The sequence below is a fragment of the Lampetra planeri genome, chromosome 22, assembly GCF_965212315.1.
Source record: "Lampetra planeri chromosome 22, kcLamPlan1.2.h2, whole genome shotgun sequence".
In the NCBI taxonomy this organism is placed as follows: Eukaryota; Metazoa; Chordata; class Hyperoartia; order Petromyzontiformes; family Petromyzontidae; genus Lampetra; species Lampetra planeri.
This window is the reverse complement of record NC_136128.1, coordinates 795,001-802,500: the sequence shown is the minus strand read 5'-3', so window position 1 is coordinate 802,500 and position 7,500 is coordinate 795,001. Positions and strand designations below refer to the sequence as shown.

Sequence of the window (7,500 nt, the reverse complement as noted above, 5' to 3'; positions counted from 1 at the left end):
GCATTGGGATCAAGATTTTCTTGTAAAAGACCGTTTAATGCCACTCTTTCGGGGCTCAACCAGGAGTCCAGAATAAACGTTTTCATGAGTGTTGACCACCCGCAGTAGAGTTGAATCTTGAATTTTACTTAAGAATGTGCGTCAGGTCTCTGCAAGTATGGCCTACGACCATATCACCCTGAATGCGCCTGATCTCGTCTGAGCTCGGAAGCTAAGCAGGGTCGAGCCTGGTTAGTTAGTACTTGGATGGGAGACTGCCTGGGAATACCAGGTGTTGTAGGCTTTTGCATTTGCGTATCTTCAATTCACCCACTCAGTTCACCTGCCAATTGCACGTTTATATGGTGTATTGCATTAGGATCAAGATTTTCTTGTAAAAGACCGTTTAATGCCACTCTTTCCGGGCACAACCGCCCTCACATCGGCGCCAAGAGAGAAGCGTTCTACTCTGCCGAGGGCGCTACAACTGCTGGCTGGGGTCTATGGACCATCTGCAGAATGCAGACAGCAGTTCTACGACCGCAAGCGGGGTGAAAAAGAGTCGCCCCTGGCATACAGGACGAGCCTCCTGGCGCTGGCCAAAACGGCTTTTCCCCGTATGGACGACGACGGCGTGGACGCGATGGTCACGGAGAAAATCCTCCTCCTGGCAGACGACCTGGACATCGCTGTCGTCGCACAGGAGGACGCCGAGATGACCTCTCTTCAGGCGGCGCGCCTCCTTCACGCCAACCTTCTGTCCTTGCGGCGGAAAGCCAGCAGGGCATCGGCCGGGCGTGCGGTGGCTGCAGCCACCCTTCAGACGGAGGAGCTCTACGCCGTCGACCACCGACGGCAACAGGCGCAAGGAGCACGGGCGGGCCGGGACGGCTCAAGCCGGTTCGACCGTCCATCGTCTCCACCGGGGGGTCCGCGGTGTTTCAACTGCGGCGTTCGGGGCCACGTCGCCTTGGGGTGCCGCTCGCCTCGACAGCGCGGGACGACGCCTCGACGGGACGCCGGGCCTCCTCCTCCCAAGCTCCAGCAACATGATCCGGCGAGTCGCGGCACCACACATGTTTGGCCAAAGCACCCACCCGTTGCACACTCTCGCACCACAACGAACGGGGGGCCGATGTTGCGTTGCGACGGCCCAACGCGGATCACTGCGGGGACTCGAATCGAGCCCAAACAGTGGTCCGTGTTGGCCCATCGCGTGGTAGCCGCGTCGTCAGGGTCGTCGGCCGTGGTCGGACACATTGACGGGGTAGAGGTACGCATCCTGGTCGATACGGGGGCATCGGCGACAATCATTTCGGAGTTAATTTACAATATTCTGCCTGTACAAAGCCGGCCCTTACTGCCGGTTAACGTCCCATTCTATGCCGCTAACGGGGGCTCTCTGGGCATCATGGGACAGATTCGCGCGCAAATTTGTATCGGGGACATCAAATTGTCGGGGCCGATTTTCGTTTCCTCCTCGCTGGCGGTTCCGTGCCTGCTGGGGACGGATTTCTTAGGCAAAATGCCAATTCGTATTTTGATCGACCAAGGATGCATTGAGCTTCCGTCAGGGCGACGCATGGCCTTCCTGCCTTCCCCTGCGGCGGCTCGGACGGCGTTCGCGACGGAACCGGCGTTCGTCGTCAGAACAGTTAGTGTGCCGCTGGGAGCTCAAATGCTAGTGCCTCTGAAACTTCGTAAGCCCTTCGCTAAGGGCGTAGGGGATCAGGGTGTTTTGCTGGGACCGTCTAGGGCCGGGGTTAATGCACCTCATTTGATTCCGGCCCAGACCGTCGTAAGAGGGGACGAGGACCCTTTCATCGCGGTCCTCAATGTGGGGTCGCAGACAGTGGTGGTTCCTCAAGGGACGGTGCTCGCTCACGCGACGCCGGTACCCTGCGAGGAACCTGTCGCGAACCATGTTGGCACTGCTTCCCGAATGCTCCCACATTCGGACAGCGATGAAGGGTGGCGCGACGCGCTTTGTGCGGGATCGACGGACCTGACAAATTCAGAGCGCCAACAGCTTAGAACGCTACTGAGGGAATTTTCCGACGTTTTCAGTCGGGATAAATATGATTTGGGTTGCACTCACCTGCTGCGTCACCATATTGACACGGGTGACAGCGCGCCAATTCGCCAAAATCCGTTTCGGTTAAGTCCCACCGAAAAGGACCATGTCAAATCGGCTGTTGATGACATGTTAGCCGCCGACATCATTTCTCCCTCCACCAGCCCTTGGGGAGCGCCGATCGTCCTGGTTAAAAAGCAGGACGGCTCGTTGCGGTTTTGCGTGGATTTTCGGCGCCTTAATAAAATTTCGGTTGCCGACGCATACCCGCTCCCACGGATGGACGAATCGCTGGACGCCTTGGCGGGAGCGCGATTCTTCTCCACACTAGATTTACTTTCGGGATTCTGGCAGCTTCCTCTGGACGATGATTCTAAGCCTAAAACTGCTTTCCGTACACCGCACGGCCTGTTCCAATTCAACCGGTTGCCGATGGGCTTACACTCAGCGCCGGCAACTTTCCAGCGATTGATGGAATTGGTTTTGGCTGGATTGCAATGGGAATCGATCCTGATTTATTTGGATGACGTTATTGTCTTTGGTAAAACTTTTGATGAACATCTTCAGAGGTTGCGGGCGGTTTTCCTAAAGATGCGGGCTGCTAATTTGAAATTTAAGCCCCAGAAATGCCATTTGTTACGCGAGTCGGTGCGTTATTTGGGGCACATCGTAGGGCGCTCGGGTATTGCTACCGATCCCGCCAAAACGCAGTGTGTCAGCTCCTGGCCGACTCCCACCTCGGTGGGAGAGGTCAGGAGTTTTATTGGCTTCGCATCATATTACCGACGCTTCGTCGCTAATTTTGCAACGATTGCCAAACCCCTACACGCGTTAACATCTAAAGGGGTTCGGTTCCACTGGGGTCAGGAGGAGGAAGCTGCTTTCTGCTCCCTTCGGGACGCCCTGGTAAAGGCTCCTCCCCTGATTTACCCAGATTTTTCTAGGCCGTTTTTGCTCGACACCGACGCGAGCAACACGGGTATTGGAGGTGTGCTTTCCCAGGTGGTTGACGGCGTGGAACGGGTGGTTGCGTACGGCAGTCGGGTGTTGTCTCCAGCGGAGCAAAGATATTGTGTCACCCGTAGGGAACTGTTGGCAATTGTCTATTTCATCCAACAGTATCGCCCATATCTGTACGGTCGGCATTTCACCGTCCGCACAGATCATGCGGCACTCCAGTACGCCCTGAAGGTTCAACAGCCATCGGGACAATTGTCCCGATGGTTGGAGGTCCTCCAGAATTTCGATTTCGAAACCACCTACCGTAAGGGCGTTCGCCACACCAACGCTGACGCTCTGTCACGGATGCCAACCGCCTCCGAATGCGCATGCCTCCTGGGGTCTGGGCGTTGCAAGCCGGCAGGGGACATGATGGTTCCGGTCCTGGCGGCCGCCGCCAATGACGAAACATTGGTCACCAATGATATCGCGGAACAGGGGAAAGATTCCCTGCTTGGGTTGCCCGTTAATGAATGGGGGCGCCTCCAAATGGAGGATACCTCCCTCCTCGCGTTGCGTCGTCGCGCCGGGGAGAGGGGGCGGGGGACGGGTGAGGCCGACGCTTGGGGCATGCACGCAGGGTTGCTCATGCATTGGGACAGCAAATCCCACCGTCACCGGCTGGTGGTCCCTTCGGGATTACGGGGTAAGGTGGTGTGGGCTGCGCATGAGCGCCTCCTCCACCTGGGGACCCAGAAAACTCTCGCCTTGCTCCAGCTGAATTTTTTTTGGCCAGGCATGACAAGGGATGTCACTGATCTGTTGGCAGCATGCCCTCGGTGTGCGCAGCGCAAACCACCGGCACGGGAGTCGAACCCGCCCTTGCAGTCCATCCAGGTCTCCCGAGTAAATGAACTGGTCGCACTCGACATTCTGGGGCCATTCCCCGCCACCCCCAGGGGTAACAGATATTTGCTTACTGGGGTCGAATATTTTACGCGCTGGCCTATGGCCTGGCCCCTGCCAAATCAGTCGGCAGCAGCCATCGTCGACGCCTTTGTCCAGGGTTATGTCATGGACAAAGGTGCTCCGGAGCGGTTGCTGACCGACCAGGGTAGAAATTTTTCCGGGAAACTCCTAAAACAAGTCTGTGATCTCCTAGGAACGAAAAAAATTCGAACCTCTCCTTATCACCCGCAAACGGACGGGATGGTCGAGCGTCTGCATCGCACCATCTCGTCTATGTTGTCGCAGCAAGTCTCGGACTCACAGACTGATTGGGACTTACAAATTCAAGGGGTTCTAGCGGCATACAGATTGGCTCCCCATGCTGCGACGGGATTTTCACCATTCTTTCTTATGTATGGCCGCGAACCCGACCCACCTGTTCTGGCACAGCTGCAGATCCCCGCGCCGCTGGGTAAAATTAAATTGGATGAACACGTTAAATTTAACCTTGACAAACTGACTGAGGCGCGGGATGCTGCGAGGCTAAATTCTGACAGGCGTCAAAAGGCGAACGAGCGCCTCAGGCTGGCTCGCGCGCACGTGCTGCAGTGGAAGCCGGGGGACAGGGCATGGCTGCACTGTCCCCAGGTACCACTCGCGACCTCCTCTAAACTCGTGCGCCCGTGGCGGGGCCCCGTCGAGGTTGTCGAGGTTTTGAGGCCTCAGTGCGTTCGAATCAAATGGGGCAGGCGCCGGTGGTTTGTACACCCCTCTAGGCTAAAACCGTTTGTTGCGGTGCGAGGGCCCACTCCACACGCGCGGGGCCAAGCATGTGGGGGGTCGACCGACTCGGAGGGTCCGTCGCTGCTCTCGCCTGATGTGTTGCCGGCTGTCCCACCCACAGGTGCACCGGGAATGACGGGCTCATGCCCTACAACCCACACGGGTGATGCCGACGGTCGCGCCACTTCAATCGCGACCTCATCTCGAAAGGGACAGCCGCCACCGGATGGTCCGCCGTCCGGGGTTGCCCCGTGTGACGGGCCTGCGGCAAGGACGCGCGCTAAGATGCGCAGACTCTTATAATATACAAAAAGAAGACATTTTTTTTTTTATTTCACGTGTCATGGTTACTGTATGCTGCGTCGGTGGTGCGCTCCTGCCACATTGTGTGTGTTGTGTTGTGTGTGTGGGCGGGGTGTGTGTGTTGTGGGTGCGTTGTGTGTCGTGGGTGTGCTGTGTGTGCTGGGGGAGTTCCTGGCTAGTTGTATATACGCGCTTTTACGGATTTCGTATTTATACGGGGGGGGGTGCGTCGGACATTCCCTTCGGGGGTGTGCTTGTTCATCTTGTTGTTCTTGTTGTTGTTGTTCAATTTGCATTTTGTTGAAAAAAATGAGGCACACACGGGGTTGCGGGGTAAATGTTCCTTTATTGGAATTGTTGCAGCCGGGACGGCTGCGAGCTGTAATGGGGGGAGTGATGTAGGGTTGTTACGGGAGGGCTGTAGGTGCATGGGATCCAACGGGGAATAAACACAGTGGGCGGAGCTCCGGGAGTACACGGGGGGGGGTGCCCGCAGCGACGTCCGCATCAGGCAGCCTGGGGGGTTGTGATCCTGATGGGGGGTATAAAGGGGGAGGACAGAGAGAGCTCGTGGCTGAGTCTGGGAACGAAGGAGGAAGAAGGAAGATCTGCTAGTTAGAAGCCCTGGACTCCCCTCGACGCCGCCCTTGTAAGGGCTGCGGAGGATCGAGCCAGAGGCGTGGTTCCGTGAACCAGGGTCAGTACCCTGGGACTCCGGAGACCGTAGCCCGACTCACCAGTGTCGGGCCAGTTAGCCTGCCCTAGCCCGTTAGTGGAGGACTTGGGGTTAGGTCAGGATTAGCTAGGGTGTATCCCCAGTTATCCGGGTGAGGGGGCCGCTACCCCCTCTAGTGCCGTCCTGTACCGACGACTTGTAATAAAGATACGTGTGACTCAACCTGGGTGTCCAGCGTACTTACCGGTACTTCACTTGGATGGGAGACTGCCTGGGAATACCAGGTGTTGTAGGCGTTTGCATTTTCGCATCTGGATGGGTCGTGTTTTACTCTTCAATTCACCCAGTCAGTTCGCCTGCCCATTGCACGTGGATATGGTGTACTGCATTGGGATCAAGATTTTCTTGTAAAAGACCGTTAAATGCCACTCTTTAGGGGCTCAACCAGGAGTCCAGAATACACGTTTTCATGAGTGTTGACCTCCCGCAGTAGAGTTAAATCTTGATTTTTACATATGAATGTGCGTCAGGTCTCTGCAAGTATGGCCTACGACCATATCACCCTGAATGCGCCCGATCTCGTCTGATCGCGGAAGCCAAGCAGGGTCGAGCCTGGTTAGTACTTGGATGTGAAACTGCCTGGGAATACCAGGTGTTGTAGGCTTTTGCATTTTCGCATCTGGATGGGTCGCGTTTTACTCTTCAATTCAGGCAGTCAGTTCACCTGCCAATTGCACGCGGATATGGTGTACTGCATTGGGATCAATATTTTCTTGTAAAAGACCGTTTAATGCCACTCTTTCCGGGCACAACCAGGAGTCCAGAATAAACGTTTTCATGAATGTTGACCTCCCGCAGTAGAGTTGAATTTTGATTTTTACATATGAATGTGCGTCAGGTCTCTGCAAGTATGGCCTACGACCATATCACCCTGAATGCGCCTGATCTCGGAAGCTAAGCAGGGTCGAGCCTCGTTAATACTTGGATGGTAGACTGCCAGGGAATACCAGGTGTTGTAGGCTTTTGCATTTTCGCATCTGGATGGGTCGCGTTTTACTCTTCAATTCAGGCAGTCAGTTCACCTGCCAATTGCACGCGGATATGGTGTACTGCATTGGGATCAATATTTTCTTGTAAAAGACCGTTTAATGCCACTCTTTCGGGGCTCAACCAGGAGTCCAGAATAAACGTTTTCATGAGTGTTGACCACCCGCAGTAGAGTTGAATCTTGATTTTTACATATGAATGTTGCGTCAGGTCTCTGCAAGTATGGCCTACGACCATATCACCCTGAATGCGTCTGATCTCGTAAGATAAGCAGGGTCGAGCCAGGTTAGTACTTGGATGCGAGAATGCCTGGGAATACCAGGTGTTGTAGGCTTTTGCATTTTCGTATCTTCAATTCACCCACTCAGTTCACCTGCCAATTGCACGTTTATATGGTGTATTGCATTGGGATCAAGATTTTCTTGTAAAAGACCGTTTAATGCCACTCTTTCCGGGCACAACCAGGAGTCCAGAATAAACGTTTTCATGAATGTTGACCTCCCGCAGTAGAGTTGAATTTTGATTTTTACATATGAATGTGCGTCAGGTCTCTGCAAGTATGGCCTACGACCATATCACCCTGAATGCACCCGATCTCGTCTGATCTCGGAAGCTAAGCAGGGTCGAGCCAGGTTAGTACTTGGATGGGAGACTGCCTGGGAATACCAGGTGTTGTAGGCGTTTGCATTTTCGCATCTGGATGGGTCGTGTTTAACTCTTCAATTCACCCAGTCAGTTCACCTGCCCATTG

The 7,500-nt window shown here is 55.0% G+C and overlaps 3 non-coding genes and 2 pseudogenes across 3 annotated transcripts; all 5 read left to right on the top strand.

Moving 5' to 3' along the window:
* Positions 1–160: 160 nt before the first annotated feature.
* Positions 161–283, top strand: LOC144725200 (5S ribosomal RNA). The gene has a single exon (XR_013586680.1). It is a non-coding gene; the product is annotated as a 5S ribosomal RNA (ribosomal RNA).
* Positions 284–6,247: 5,964 nt separating this feature from the next.
* Positions 6,248–6,366, top strand: LOC144725270 (5S ribosomal RNA). The gene has a single exon (XR_013586746.1). It is a non-coding gene; the product is annotated as a 5S ribosomal RNA (ribosomal RNA).
* Positions 6,367–6,615: 249 nt separating this feature from the next.
* Positions 6,616–6,724, top strand: LOC144725704 (5S ribosomal RNA; annotated as a pseudogene).
* Positions 6,725–6,974: 250 nt separating this feature from the next.
* On the top strand, positions 6,975–7,083 carry LOC144725706 (5S ribosomal RNA; annotated as a pseudogene).
* A 228-nt stretch (positions 7,084–7,311) lies between these two features.
* On the top strand, positions 7,312–7,430 carry LOC144725899 (5S ribosomal RNA). The gene has a single exon (XR_013586965.1). It is a non-coding gene; the product is annotated as a 5S ribosomal RNA (ribosomal RNA).
* The last annotated feature ends 70 nt before the right edge of the window (positions 7,431–7,500 follow it).